Source organism: Mus pahari, chromosome 6 (genome assembly GCF_900095145.1).
Source record: "Mus pahari chromosome 6, PAHARI_EIJ_v1.1, whole genome shotgun sequence".
NCBI classification, from domain to species: Eukaryota; Metazoa; Chordata; class Mammalia; order Rodentia; family Muridae; genus Mus; species Mus pahari.
The window spans coordinates 89,018,963-89,034,615 of record NC_034595.1 but is presented as its reverse complement, the minus strand read 5'-3'; the positions used below and the strand labels follow the sequence as shown (position 1 = coordinate 89,034,615).

The following is a 15,653-nucleotide window of genomic DNA, read 5'->3' as shown; positions in this document are numbered from 1 at the left end:
CACTCCAGAAGAGGGCGTCAGATCTTGTTACGGATGGTTGTGAGCCACCATGTGGTTGCTGGGATTTGAACTCCAGACCTTCGGAAGAGCAGTCGGTGCTCTTACCCACTGAGCCATCTCACCAGCCCTCAGGTTCACCTTTTATCTTACCAAAAATTCTTTTTTTTTTTTAATGACTACACTGAATGGCTTGACTATATCAACTTTTTAAAAATACATGTGGATATCAATTTTGGCTAATACTGATAAAAAATGTTTCTTCTCACGTTTGAAAATAGAGCATCAAATCTGTCATGGTGGTGAAACCTTAAACCCCGCACATAGGGTAGAGGTGACACAGTTGGAAGTTTGAGGACAACCTGAACAACAGCAAAGGCCGTCTCAAGCCGCAGAGGCCGTGTGTAAGCATGAGACCTTGCTGCTCGGCCTCACACTCGGTCAGCACACTGTTCTCACAACTGCTGGGCCGCAACAGAAAAGGAGCCCACTGCCTTTTCATGGAGCATGCTGGAAAGATATTGATACCAGTCAACATTTTAATAATGTCTTCAACACAGTGGCCAACAAAGGCCACACAAAGCCAACGGAAGAGAAGAAAATGAATCAATGTTTGGGCCTGAGGTGTTTTTATTCAGAAGTAATGGCACACATCTAGCCAAAGGAACTGTCCTGTCTATGTTGCTTTTAATGTGCTTTTCATGTCACCTGCCAGCGCCACCAGGTGTGCCAGGTATATACAGTGGATAAAAAGGTCTGCAGGCCACCCCAGCTCTTTCTCTTAGTGACCTCTCTGCTCTGTCTGTCTAACCATCTCCATATCCACTTGGCTCCCTCTGTTGCACAGCATAATTTCCTAGGGGTACATCTTGGCATGGACCAGCCACCGGTCCCCGCCACGGCACATACTTCTTATGACAACAACCATCTAAACATATCTTTTAAAAAATCCAAATGCTTCTCCTTATTAAATATTTACACTGAATGCATGTAAAGAGCCAATCCCTACTGCATCCACGGCAGCTTTGTGTAAGTGGAAAGCACGATGTCCAGTGCAGGCACAGACACACAGAGCACACACACACACACACAGAGCACAGGGCACAGGGCCTGCTATAGGCACACAGAGACAAACAGCTGCATGCAGAGGATCTAGTAAAGGCACACACATGCACGCGTGCACACACACTCACACACACACTCACATAGTCTGGTACAGGCATACATACAAAGCAATGTCTGGAACAGGCACACAACTGTTCTGTTTCAACATAAGCTACTGCACCCTCAGTAACATGGTGGTGTTTGTCAATGGCGCAGGCTAAAGGAATTCTGCCAACATCTGTCTCCCTGGGCACTTGTCCTTCTGTTGTGCTCTGAGCAGTAGAAGGAAAGGAAGCCTCTGTAGCCCTTATTCACGTCCTCCATGTGAATGATTAATCCAGTTTCTTCAGAGAGCCCTTTTCAATAGTCTTTTTGTTTTCACTGTGTGAGAATGGGCCCATGTGTGGTATATGCTTGTGAGAGTCTGGTAACTGCAGAGTCTAGCAGAGGGTGTTGGACTCCCTGCAGCTAGAGTTATGGACAGTGGTGAACCACCCAGTGTGGGTCCTGGGAACTGAACCTTGGATGCTATGCAAGAGTAATAATACCTGCTCTCCACCACCGGACCTCTCACGTCATCTCCAAAGCAGCCTTTTGATTTTTCAATCAGGTTTCATTACTGTAGGGTGTGAGTGCTCCTCCCAAATGTGGTCCTGTGTCACTGCGTAATGTGGTGGTCAGAACTTGGTTCTCTTTCCCCGTGTGTGTGGCACTCTGGTCCTTCAGGCTTGGTAGCAAATCCCTTACATGCTGACTCAGCTTGCCGGTGCCAGTGGAAGCCTGGCTAGGGACAGATCAGTGAAGTATCATTTGAAGAATTACTGATATATAATGACTCGAAAAGCTGGCAGAGAGGAAGTTCACAGGTTCAAACTCAGTGTAAGACAACTGCCTAGCACCCACAAGGCCCTCAGACTTAATATCTGGTGCTACACTACGGAAAAGAAGAGGTGCTACACATCAGAGCCATAACAATGATTCCATCCTCCAAGAAGGACTGCACAGACATACTTGCTGTGGACAGTGACCCTAGTCCACTGTCCCTCCAGAGGACTGCTCAGATTTTCCTTAGCTTCACGTTTCACTCAACTTTGGTGCTCGCTTAGATAACTGCCAACAAAATGCAAGCTGAAGGCAGGCCGGCCACACAAGTCCTCAGTCACTTACACAAAACTCTTAAGTGTGTGGTAATTATTTTAAGATTTTGACAAACAGAATCTGAGGTTTGGGGGTGAATTCCACTGGCAGATAAGAAGAGGGGAACTGGGCTGGTGAGATGGCTCAGCGAATAAGATCACCCGATTGCTCTTCCGAAGGTCCTGAGTTCAAATCCCAGCAACCACATGGTGGCTCACAACCATCTGTAACGAGATCTGACTCCCTCTTCTGGAATGTCTGAAGACAGCTACAGTGTACTTACATATAATAAATAAATAAATATTTAAAAAATAAAAAAAAGGGACAAAGCTTTTTAAAAAAAAAAAAAAAAAAAAAAAGAAGAGGGGAACTGCATACGAGTTACAATCACTTCAGACACAGACACATGGAACCCACACATGGGACTAAGATGGATTTCTACTCCCTCCCCTGACACGGTCTCTCTGTGTAGCCCAGGCTGGCCGCAAACTCGGCCTCCTAAGCGCTGCAATCAAAGGTGTGCGCCACCATTGCCCGGCTTGGGTTTTCTACTTTTATAATGGAAAACAATAAATTTAGGTGACAAAAACAACGATGACAGAAAGCACTCAGAGAGCACCCACTGCACTTCAAATGTAACTTGGAAATAAAACATCATTTCTCGGTTTTAAGGCAATTTGTCACCCTAAGTAAATAATACGAAAGCCCAATACTGTTGTGCATGAGAACACTCACAATAGGACTAGGCAGCCGCGCTGCTGACTTGCCAAGGGCTGTTGGGTAATACCCAGTCTTCACAGCACTGAACTCCTAGACCTGAAAATGCATTTCTAGGGATGCAGTCTACAGACAAAATTCACATTTCACCAAGCTCAAATGAAACATTCTACATTTCCTAAGTGTTTGTTTTGGGTTTGGTTTTGAGTGGGGGATATCCATGCAGCCCGTACCGTTCTAGAACTCACCAGGCTGGCTTCACACTTAGTCACCTGCCTGCCTCTGCCTCCGAGTACGGGGATTAAACGTGTGCACCCCATGTCTGGTGAGATAGTTAATCTTAAAAGAGCTAGGTGTGTGTGTGTGTGTGTGTGTGTGTGTGTGTGTGTGTGTGACACACACACACATCAGCACCATGGCATATAGAAACATATTTACGGGGAGGTGAGTCCTAAGTTAAAGACCATGAAATGACTTTAAGGTTAGTCTGAGCAACCTTGTCTGAATCTAGAAACTAGAAAAGCAGAGTTTGGGAAGAAAGACACTGGGCCCATCTCTAATGGCAGAGGCCTGCCAGAAACCTCAAGCCTTGGGTTCCATCACAACCCCACAGAAACAATCTCTGTTACTATCAAGGAACAGCTCAGGAAGAGCTCTTAGCTTTCACCTGCAAGGACAGAATTCAGGCAAGAGACACTATTTTCCCATTGTAGAGAGCAAATCTTTTCTCATTTTACAAGCAAGAAGTATCATTTGAAAGGAAAATCAAAATGCCCCTTCTGCCAACAGGGAACGCCACAGACACTTAAAGGACTCAAGGAGTCCATGGTCTTCACATGACAGTTGGTGTGGCAAGAGAAGTTTGCTGAAGCTAGAACTGGAATCTCCCTTCCTGTCCTCAAATCTGAATAACTGCACAACACCTGAGACAACCTGAAGCTTTATTATTTGTTATTTGAAACAAAAAATTAATTGGGCACAATGTTGAACCTTAGACATTTTTTAGAACCTTTAAAAAAACTTTGTATGTATTACATGTGTGCCCCTGTGTACACCACAGCCCGCAGGGGCTCAGAGGTAAACTGCAGCGTTCTGTCTACCATGTGGGTGTGGGATTCAACTTAAGATATCAGGCTTGGCAGCAAGCACTTTATCTATTGAGCTACCATCTTATTTCCCCAGGGTCAGATATTTTAATAATCCAATAAGACCAATATGTGATCCATTGATTAAAAAGGAGTATATATGGGACCACATCTAAACCAGAGGCACCTTTCGAATAGGGTCCAAGTCAGGTCCCACTTATGTGAAATCAATCCCAGACATGAAATAAAAACGCCATTCTAGGCTAGCACGCAATTCCTAAGGACTGAATTAAGAAGTGCTGCGGCACAAGTCACATTGGGTAGTCTAACCATGTGATGCAGGGACACAGCTCCTCAGCTCTGACTAACAATCTTCTAAAACAGGAAATGAACTGGGTGTGGCAGCACACACTGCTAATCCCAGATCGAAGGAGGCAAAAGCAGGTAGATCTCTGTGAATTCAAGGCCAGCCTGATATACATAGTGAGTTCCAGGCCAAGCACGGATACATAAAGAGATTCCTGTCTCTAAGTAAAATAATAATAACTCTCGAAATGCAAGTGCACACAGTTCTTGGTGTGCTGTCTTTTCATCAGCACCAGGCACTGTGCATGGTGTAAGCAAGCAGCCTAGCACAGTGCGCCAACAGCCAGTCAGTCAAGCGCTAGGCAACCAGGACACTCCGCTTCCTTCTTAAGGAACCCAGGCATCCTCTGCCCTTCAGGACAACACAGGACTCATGTTAGCAGGGTGCTTATGCTGACCCTCCAAGAGCAGAAGCACCCAAGTGTCAAGAAGAAGTGTCAACCACGACAACTCCTTGTTTCCCAGACGAATATGCAAGTGTGATTAGGAGCTCGGGCTGCTCAGAGCTCCTGCCCTCAAAGGCACTGTGATCATGGTGGACACGCTGAACACTCAGCGCATGGCTCAGAAACTCTCTGCACAAGGGAGAACCCCAAGATTCACAGGATTCAATAGCAACAACATATATGCACTTCTCCACAAGGTTGCATCAGTGATTGCACTAAGAGACCGTCTGAGTAGGAAACATGACAAGGTACTTCCCAAATTGCCTTTAGAGAATATGACCGCCATCTCCCACTGCTCTTCTGTACTTAAATATCCCATCACAATGCTAACAGTAGAGCAACAGTATAGGAGCAAGAAAAAATCATTTATAAAGGAAAGCACTCAACACTGGGTCTCCAATATGACTCCCATCTTGCAAAACTGAACAAAATATTAAAAAACAAAACAATACCCACACAAGTTATATTTAGACCATGGCTGAGCAGGCTAAGCCAACATTGCCTGCTGTGTAATGTGACTCCTAGAGAACTCACCCTGTGGATAAACAGACATCACATGAGCAGGCCCAGAGAAGAGCTGAGTCACCTACCCCTGGCTCTCCACAACTACCATACCTAACTTTCTGCTGCTTTCCCCATTGCCACCACTAAGTCAGTTTCCTACCTATCATTTATGATTGAGACCAGCTTAAGCACATCAGGGCTCTGCCCCCAACCTAACCTATTCATCAAGTTCTTAGTGATATAGAAACTAGCAGCCTGCCAGGCTGGCAATACTCCTTAACATGGCCACACCCTATCCACCAGGGAGGCAAGTACCAGGCCTGTTCATCTGCACATGACAAACTCATCCCTAAGGGATTGCTCTAAAGCAAAGCTGCTTCCCTTTCCCATGAAGATGCTATTCATCACCAGTTGTCAGTATTTGGTTCCTGAAGTCTTTTTCCTCAGGTCAGAGTAAGAGAAGCAATCTAGCAATATATAGAATTCTGGTTGGTTGCTGAGCTCAGTGAGACAGAGGGACGGGGTGTATCAGCTGCACAACTGATTCACAAGTCATTAAACACCTAGAAAAAGCCGATTGTGGAGGACATATGGAGAAGTAGCAAGAATGTCCAAAGGTGAGAACATCACTGGAGGTTTCCAGGCAGGTCCAACAGTGACTACTTAGCAAGACCTTCCTGCCCATCATTAGGGAAGGGAGCAGCATCGCGGGGACACACAACAAAGATCATCACAGAACACATTCCTGACACAGGAGAGCATGCCACCTAAGTTGTAACTAACAGGGGCGGAGGGTGGGCTGCACAGGGCATTGGACAGGAGCTGGACAGGACATGCCACAGTCAGAATGACGTGAGGTAGAAGAACAAAGTTTTAGGGCCAGACTAAAATCCTAAAACAGAAGAAGCTCAGTGAAGCAGCGCTGTCCTCGGATGTGTTTAACGAGGCAACTGTTACCCAAAAGCAGTAAGACTCAGCTAAAGGCTCAAGTGTGGTGCCTGCAGTGAACCTGGGCAAAGGTGAAGAGGATAAATAACACACTAAGGAGAGCTAGGATGGTCGAACAGGCAAAGGTGCTTGCTGACAACCTGCGTCTGGTCGCCAGAACCCACAGTAGAATGAGAGAGCTAATGCCCACAACTGTGTGCGTGCATACATATAAACACACTCATGCACCACAAGCTAAGACCAAAGTGTGAAAGCAGCAAGACACCAAGCACGCTCTAGCACGCTCTAGCACTCGTGCGGGGAGCACAGGACAGAATGGCCAAGAATACAGCGCTGGGCCCAGGACACTGCAGACTGTCGCCCTTGGGGCCTCTATCCAGCCACATTAGTTTGTTTCTCCAGAACACACATTTATTCTTGCTTGAGTCCTTCTCTATAGACACCTTCTCTGAGCTGGATTTTTAAGTGTAAAGAATACATTTATTCATATTACATTAAACTGTAACTGTCAAAAAAACAAAAAACAAACTAGGTAGTGGGAACCATACAGAGACAAGTCAAGCAGAGCGAGCTACTACTCAGAGACATAAACCCAGTCTTTTTTAGGAGAGAAAACATCACTTTAGATCAAGACCAAATAACTATACATTGTGTGTGTGTGTGGGGGGGGGTCGTTACTTAGGCAAAAGAAAAAAATCTTTAAAGTAAGATGAGGTGGCAACGCAGATGGACACTGGAGAATACTGACCCCTACAAATTGTCCTCTGCCCTCCAGACACAGACTATAGGCCATGTACATACATTCATTAAAGCACTATGATGAAGCCGGTCGTAGTGGTGCGCGCCTTTAATCCCAGCACTCAGGAGGCAGAGGCAGGCAGATTTCTGAACTGAAGGCTAGCCTGGTCTACAGAGTGAATTCCAAGACCACCAGGGTTACACAGAGAAACCCTGTCTCGAAAAACCGAAAACATGAAAAACCATTACGATGAAGTAGAAAGACAGATGATGTCAAAGAATGGGGCACACATTCCTTGAATACTGAGATAATTTCCTGTTGGGTACACAGCTACTTTAATGATACAAAAATCTCTATGAATTTTGTTTGTTTTTGTTTTCTTTTTTGAGGCATGGTTTCTTTCTGTAGCTCTCCTGGAACTCATTAAATAGACCAGGCTGGCCTTGAACTCACGGAGATCTGTTTGCTTGTTTCTGGCTCTTCAGTGCTGGGATTAAAGACAACTGTCACCACACCCAGTCTATGAATTGTTTTTTAAGAGATAAAATCTGAGGTGACTGTAGACATCCTGTTCCTACTCTTTAGCTGCTTAATTAGGGTTTCTGCTGCGGAGGTGAAACACCAAGGCTAGTTGGGAGGAAAGGGTTAATTCGGCTTACACTTCCGTGGCATTCCCATCTAAGGAAGCCAGGACAGGATCCTGGAAGCTGGAGCTGATGCAGGGGCCATGGAGGGGCACTCCTTACTGCCCTGCATCCTCGTGGATGGCTCAGCCTGCTTTCTTACAGAGTACAGGACCACCAGCCCAGGGATGGCACCACTCACAAAAGGCTGGGCCCTCCCCCACTGATCACTAACTGAGAAAAAAAAACCTCATGGTGGCATTTTCTCAGAGACTCCTCCTCCTCCTCCTCTGATGACTCGAGCGTATGTCAAGTTGATACACAACCTGACAGTACAGATTCATCATTAAGGGAGACACTCACTGTGGAGCTTCCGAATGAGGCTTCCTTCAACTCTGTTGAGGTGGTTTCCTTCTACTTTGGGTTAACTGAGTGTTCCTGTCAGAGCAGGGCACTGGGCGCTGGGAAGAGTTTCTGTGTCAGCTGAACTGATCACTGTCACTTTATGCTCATGGGACAGGTTGTCATGATCAGTTTTCAATATTGAGTCATTCCTGTATTCCAGAAAGAATCCCATGTACTGGTGGTGAAGCTTAAAATACAGTGCACAAAATCAATCCACTGTGTAAAAACTGACAGGGCTGGAGAGCTACTGTGCTATTTCAGAGGACCTGAATTCAGTCCCAAACACCCGGATATGGTGGCTCCAGGGGACCTGATCCCTCCCTCTTCTGGCCTGAGCAGGACCTGCACTTGGGTGTACAAGCTGACTCGAACCAAAACCCTTTACAAAGGACCACACATTCTCACATTCAATTGAAAAGCTCAGGGAACGAGGACTAGAAACCACCTCAGCACACTACAAGCCCCAAGCACAACACACATCACACTCACTGGAGAAGTCTAAGCACTTTTCCTGAAGCTCAGGAGAGAGAAGGATCCTGCCCCCCCCACCCCCACCCCCACCCCCACCCCAGAGAAAAGAAAAGGACATTTTTTTAAATCTCACAGAAAAACAAGACAACATAAATTTATTTTCCCAGCACTGCAGAAAACCTTGGAAAGGCTGTGCTACATTGCAGTTTATTACAGTTTATTACTGTAATAAAAGCCCTGAGTTTGGTGGCCAACACAGACAGATGAGGTAAAGGCCCACCTCAGGGCATCTCCCTATCCCCCCACTCCCAAACACAGAGACGCCACACAAAATATCAGAACTAAGATTTCAGTAGAGTAGGATACAAAGTCAACATACAAAACCAATGTGGAGATCCAAGTATCTGAAGAGAAAGACAGAAAGTTTCGTTTACAAAGTATTTATAAAGATAAGATTCCTAAGTGGTGACCAAACTCCAACAGCCAAAGATTCACAAGTAAAACTACGAGGTTGCCACGGAAGCCACGGAAGCCACGGAGAACAGAAAATGCTGCCTATAATCAGACCTCAATGCTAGCCTAGGCTCAGCACATTTGCCATCAAAGCCCTCTAGAAACAGAAAGCTCATCTGAGTGCTGGGATGGCCTCCAAGGACTCCAAACAGCAGAAAGAGCCATTAAAAGAACTAAGCTGGGTAGTCACACTCCTCTGCTTGCAATTTATCACAGATCTACAAAAACTAAATCAGAGTAGTGCTACTGTAATAACAAGCCCACTGACAAATCCACAGGAGAACATTCTGGAAAGGGTACCCAGACCACTCCAAGAGGAAGGGGCGGTGTTTTCAAAGCCAGTGCTGACTGAAGCAGAAATGTGCAAGCCTGAAGTGTCTGTGCTGCACAGTGAGGAGCCACGCAGACTTGGAGTGGGCCCACTGCCACCGTGCACCTACCCAGAAAAGGATGAAGACGGGTGTCTACCTCTCTACCTCGTACCATGCACAAAAGCTAAATCAAAGCTGGGTCAAACTTTGCCACTCTGAAACTACTAGGGGACAAAGCCACTTTAAGACACTGGTACAGAGCAAACCTTCTGAAAATGGCCGTCACTGCTCCAAAAGTAACAGCAAGGCCCGAGAGCACCGAGGAGAAGGCCTCTGCACACAATGGCCCCGTGGGAGTCCAGCCCACAGCCCTGGAGAAAATCTGTAAGGCATCAGAAGGGACTAACAGGCCATAATATAAAGAACTCACAGTTTCAAACACCAAAAAGTAACTAACGTAACCAAGGACGGCCACTCAGCTCTGAATGTTCAGCCTTGGAGGAACCTTGTTTCCGCCCTTCAGAAGCAACTCCACAGACAACCTCTGGCCTCCCCACGTGCAGTGCACCCCCACGCCTCAGAAAAGAGAAGCCTATATATATCTGCGGAAGCTGATTACCTGCTTAGCTATGGACTAACTGTAACTCCACGGGAGCAGCCTGAGGACGGACTGACTGACAGAGGCAGAGAACAGAAGCCCACTAGCTACACTCTGAACCCAACCGAGAGGCCGCCGAGTGTTCTAGGGAAGGCTCCCCAATTAACCACCTTGTGTTTCAAGACATGCCAAGGTCACTAACTTTAATGACTTACTGAGAGACTATGAATTTTTCAGACACACCAGAAGAGGGCATCAGATCCCATTACAGATGGTTGTGATACACTGTGTGGTTACTAGGAACTGAACTTAGGACCTCTACAAGAGCAGTCTTTGCTCTTAGCCACTGTGTCATCTCTCCAGCCTGACTTTATGGATTTCTAATGCGCTATCTGTACGCGGTCTTGCCTAAAGAGCGAGTTTGAGTTTGGTGATTGTTTTAAAGACCATCATAGCCACAGTGGGGAAGACGCTTGCTAGCAAGCCTGACAGGCTGGGTTCCATTCCCAGAAACCACACACAGGTGAAAGGGCAGGACTAAGTCCATAAAGTTTCCTCTGACTAGCCGGGCAGTGGTGGCTCACGCCTTTAATCCCAGCACTTGGGAGGCAGAAGCAGGCGAATTTCTGAGTTCGAGGCCAGCCTGGTCTACAGAGTGAGTTCCAGGACAGCCAGGGCTACACAGAAACAAAACAAAATGTTTCCTCTGACCTTTTATGACCATATATATGCATACACCATGCATGCAAACAAACACTTAAAAATATACTATGAAACAGAGTATAGTAACTACAGCGAGAGCCACACTAATGGACTTTTAGCAAAAAATAAAGTATCATAAAACTTGAGGCCCTAAAAATCTGCTGCTGAAATTCAATACCACTGGCTTTAATTCCAACACTCAAACTGACCTTGAACTTACAAAGATCTGGGCGCCCTCTACCACCCAAGTACTGGGATCAAAGGTGTGAAGCATCAGACCTGGCCACGTTCATTATGGTTTATATGATGTGCTGGGAAAATGACTTAGTAAAGCATTGACTGAGCCTTCCTTTTAGATACAAAACGCTTGTTTGCTTGCTTGCTTGCTTGTTTGTTTAAAAGGCAGGGACTCACCACTTAGCCCCAGTGGGTCCCAAACTCAGGACAACTGTTTCAAGTGCTGGCATTACAAGCCTGCACCAGCACACAAGGCGCCGAGGCAAACCCTTACATACTGGCTGTGCTGGAGGGCTCCCCAGCCCACAGAGAATCCAGCAAGACGTGTAACCAATCTCTTTTTAGTTATCTAACTGAAGAAATTCTCCCCACGACGTTTACAAAATGCAGCGTTCTGCTTCTCTCGGGGCTTCCTAACAGGGCCCCAGTGGAGAGGTTTTTTTTGTTGCTGAATGAAGCTGCTTTACGACACCAGGAACACTGTACAAACGTGAAGGGCTATGTCTTAAATGCTATCTGCCACAAATACTATTCTCCTTAACTGTGGCTTGTGGGAGCTCTGAGTGAATGCTTTAGGCAATTAAACCACTTAAGGCACAGTATGCATTTAGTCTGCATTAAAGCCATCCAGTCACTCTCCCTGTGACCTTCCCATAGCTAATGAGCACTGTCCTCAGCACACTGACACAGTTCTAGTCGCTTATTACCACCCAGCTCCTCTTGTCACCCTCAGCAACCCAAGTCAAAATATTTACTATTATCAACAGAATCCTAGAATGCGATAATGTTGAAAGCAAATGGATTTCACCATATTCTAAAACCTGAAATATTGTACCATAGTAAAAAAATAAAGCAAACAGAAAAGCTTTATCTCTAGTGTTGCATTTCCTTAACCGCTCTGTTAGGTGGGACAGCATCCCCGCCTCGAAGCACCACCGTGTTTCTGTGGGTGCTTATTTGTTGACACAATTCTGGAAATGGATTGTGTCTCGAGCACAGGGCTATGCTTGCTCTTCAATAAGCTCGCTTCTAGCACAGAGCAGCAAAGGCACTTCCTACCCTTCCTCAGCAAGCCTGGGCACACATCATAGTCACCCAGGCCAGACCCAAGCCATGGTTTTCCCTGGGCCACGGTGAATGCCCACAGTTATGCCTAAGGGGCTTCATAGTGTCACAACAGTAACTAACAACAGTGGTCAAGGGTTAGCACAGCCTACAAAGGAACACACTTACTTCTCACTAGCAAACATCAGGTACAAGCAGACAAGCCTGCTGGTTCACTGAGCCCACGGGCACCCAAAGATGTTGACAGCGTCCCTTTGCCAGGGCCTGGGCTAGACCAACACTGCCTGCACCCTCTCTGATACCCCCTCTCTCACCTGGGCCACTTTCTTCCTGTTGTCCATCTTTATTTAGTTTCTGGATCACTTTCATCAAAACTACCTGCAGCCAGGGCTCCCGCCCATTCAATTGTCACAGTAGACAATCTTCTATGAGTCTCAGAACTCTTCTTCCCTTGTTTTGGGTTTTTCAATCAGGGTTGCTCTGTGTAGCCCTGGCTGTCCTGGAATTCTGTAGACCAGGCTGGCCTCAAACTCAAAAATATGCCTGCCTCTGCCTCCAAGAGACGAAAGAACATGAACCACTACCACCATCCATGTGCAGATAAGTTATTATAAAAGCCCACTGTTTAGTCATGAGAAAAGCCTTAGGCATTTAGATTTTTTTTTCTTCCTATGATAGGGAAGCCTCAACCATCATTGGGACATTATAGAATCCCAAGGATATCAAAATGAAGTATCAGCTATCAGACTCTTTACCAGGCTCCAAAGTTTTTGCTTATGTCTAAAAAAAAAAGTTTTTCATTTTCTCATTTCAAATCAGTTAAATATTATGCGTGAAAAAAAATCACTCATTTGCCTCTGACCTTTCAGAAAAAAATGTTTTGTTGAAATACTGTATGTAGGCTCAGTCTGAATTTGCGTGGACTATGCTTTAGTGTATTTATAAATGACGAACTTGGATTCTGAAATTAAACTTTTTATTTGCAATTTTCTAAAAAAAAAAAAAAAAAAAAAAAAAAAAGCCCACTGTTTAGCAAGGTGTTTCATGTTAACTGCTTAAAAACTAAAACCTACTTTTTCTATTCTGTGTGTAGAGTGTGCAGCCCACACGTGCGCACGTGCAGGTTACCATCCTCAATCGTTCTCATTCTTACTTCTTCGGATGGAGTCTCTTACCAAACACAGATTTCACCGAATAGTTAAGCCATCTGGCCAATGAGTCCCAGGATCCTGCTGTCCCTGCTACCCAGACCCTGAAACATAATGCCACCACACCCAGCTTTTAATAAAGGGCTAGAAGGGTTAGAGTGGAGTCCTCATGGCTTGCACAGCAAGTAATTATCTATGGAGCCATTTCCCAACGCTAAAACATTGTGAAACATTTTTCTTTTTTTTTTTTTTTTCTTTTTAATTTGTGTGTATCTGTGTGTACGTACATGGGTACAGTGTGTATACTTTAGCCCACAGGTCAAAAGAAGATGTCAGATTGCCTGCAGCTTGAATTACAGATGGTGTGAAACACCTGACATGGGTGCTGAGACATGAACTTTGACCTCCAGGAAGTGCAACAAGTGTCCTTAACTGCTGAGTCATCTTCTCCAGCCTGGAAATGGTATTTCAGAGACCATACTGTGAATGGTACTTGTGTTTCCAGAATGAGTTTTAAAAGACTCGCTTATCTAAAAATGAACCTGAACAGAAATGTGCTAGTGAACTCTGAGACTATAAGGAAGAGTGGAAACTGGGAACTGCAAGTAGAGAATGTGGCTTGGTGGCAGAGCACTTACCTCACGTGGGTGAGGCCACTAAGTTCAATTCTGAGCACCAGAAAAAATACACAGAAGCTGGGAACTGGGGGTGTTAATGTGGCTGCTTTCTAAAGATGCTCACCCACCTGTCAAATCACTCCTTCTCAATCTCCAAGATAGAAATAACCACACCTGTGTCACAGGGTCCCCTAGACACCTACAGTGTTGACCAACCAGCTCTTAACTTGGAAATGGCAATCTGGTACAAGACTGCCCATAAAAACGGGCCTGTACTCTGCCATGAACAGTTTAAGCTGTGGCACCTGGGAAGAACAGCTTTTAGTTACAATTACTTTAATGACTCCAGAGGTCCACGTGCCTACCGCCCATCTCTAATCTGAGCAAGACGACGTGTTTTAGAATCTGTCCTTCTGACTCCTTAAAGATAGAGCACTCCTTAGAGAGTCCTCATGGTCCTTCTGTCCAGTGTGATGTTATCCTTCTCAAAGAGCCAGCCACTCTCCAACAAGTCTTCATTCATTCCTTACAGCTTTTAAGAGTTAGGTAGGACCAGCTAAGTGGAAGACAAAAATCCCTTGTATATGCATCCAACTTTTTGATATTTCATTTTTTATATAAATACTAAGAAACTTCCCTCTTTCTATTACTTTGGCATTTGTCTTCAAATGATTTATTTAACCTGCTTTTATTGAAATTGAAGTTGTCATAACCATTCTCAACCTACAAGAAACAAGAGTGATACCTGCAGGTTGGCCCTTCCTACTCAGATCTTTCTGGACTAGCTTCCAGGCCTTCCTTCCCTTTCTAAAGGTTGCCAAATGGTTATGTAAATGAGCCAGCTGGCTTCTGAGTCACCTTCTCCATTTCCACTGTGAACCTGGCAGTCCTCTCCGAACCCTTAACAGCAGTCAGAACTTTTACTCACTTCCATAACATGGCAACTGGACAGCTGACCTCCCTCACTGCAGGGGAGTGGCTACTGAAAACTGGTGTTCAAATACTAATTTCTATAAATTATCTGCTTGGTAACTCAAAATACATCTCAGTAAACCTGCTCAAGCTTCCTAAAAGAAGAAAATCTTCAGGCATGTGCACCGTGATGCACAGTGGCACACACCTGTAATCCCGGCCTTAGCAAGGATGAGGCAGGAGGATGGACAGCACTAGGCAGCTTGGGTTATACTGCAAAACTCTCAAGCAAGCAAGCAGGCAAACAAACAAAAATGAAGTCTGCTGACAAACGCCTCTTGAGCAACCACATTCCCTAAGCAGACGCCCTAAGAACAGAGAGTCAAGTGAAGAGGCCCCGAACACAGGGAACTACAGCCTGGACAGCATTTCCTTCTCCAGGTCATTCATCTTCTGAGACTAAGCGAACAACATCAGGAAAAATAACAAAAAGTACCAAGTGGACATTCCACATTCCACATTAATGAATAACTTGGGGTTACAGGCAACGGTATCAGAGAACTCATACAAACTCCAGAACTGACAGGGAAGGACACCCCATGACACTGGGCCTCGCACGTTGGTCCTGAACTGCATCCTGAGCATGCCCCAAACACTTCCGTCTTGGCACAGCCCCTTGTCCCTCCCTTCCCTAGCTGCTTCTGTCAGCATTATGCTCCAGAGGACAGCAGCCTCATTTAAAGCATCTGGCTGATAGATTAAACTCATGTTTTGTTTCGTTAACTACACGCTTCTTAACAGATGGGGTTATTTGCTGAAGGCCAACATGAACTCTATGGTGGCCTGTCCTTGAGAGGATGGGCAACCTCAGACATGATCAGAAGTAGCAGGGCCTGAGGAAGATGGAGTGCAGTGCTGCCCAAGGATGCAGCGCTGTGGACAGTGAGCAGCAAACAAACTTCTCTTACCTGTGAAGTCTGACAAAATACTGGACACAGTTTCATCAAC

The 15,653-nt window shown here is 45.5% G+C and overlaps 1 protein-coding gene across 21 annotated transcripts in view; it reads right to left on the bottom strand.

Annotated features, from left to right (window-relative positions):
- Eif4g3 (eukaryotic translation initiation factor 4 gamma 3) overlaps window positions 1–15,653 on the bottom strand; it is a 212,377-nt gene that overhangs the window by 124,509 nt on the left and 72,215 nt on the right. Inside the window, exon 1 of one of the 21 annotated variants that reach the window (XM_029540028.1) lies at window positions 1,650–1,819. The exons of the other annotated variants lie outside the window; for them this stretch is intronic. The gene's annotated coding sequence lies outside the window, so the exon portion shown is untranslated. Of the gene's footprint in view, window positions 1–1,649; window positions 1,820–15,653 lie in introns of those variants that run through there. 21 annotated transcript variants of the gene reach the window in all.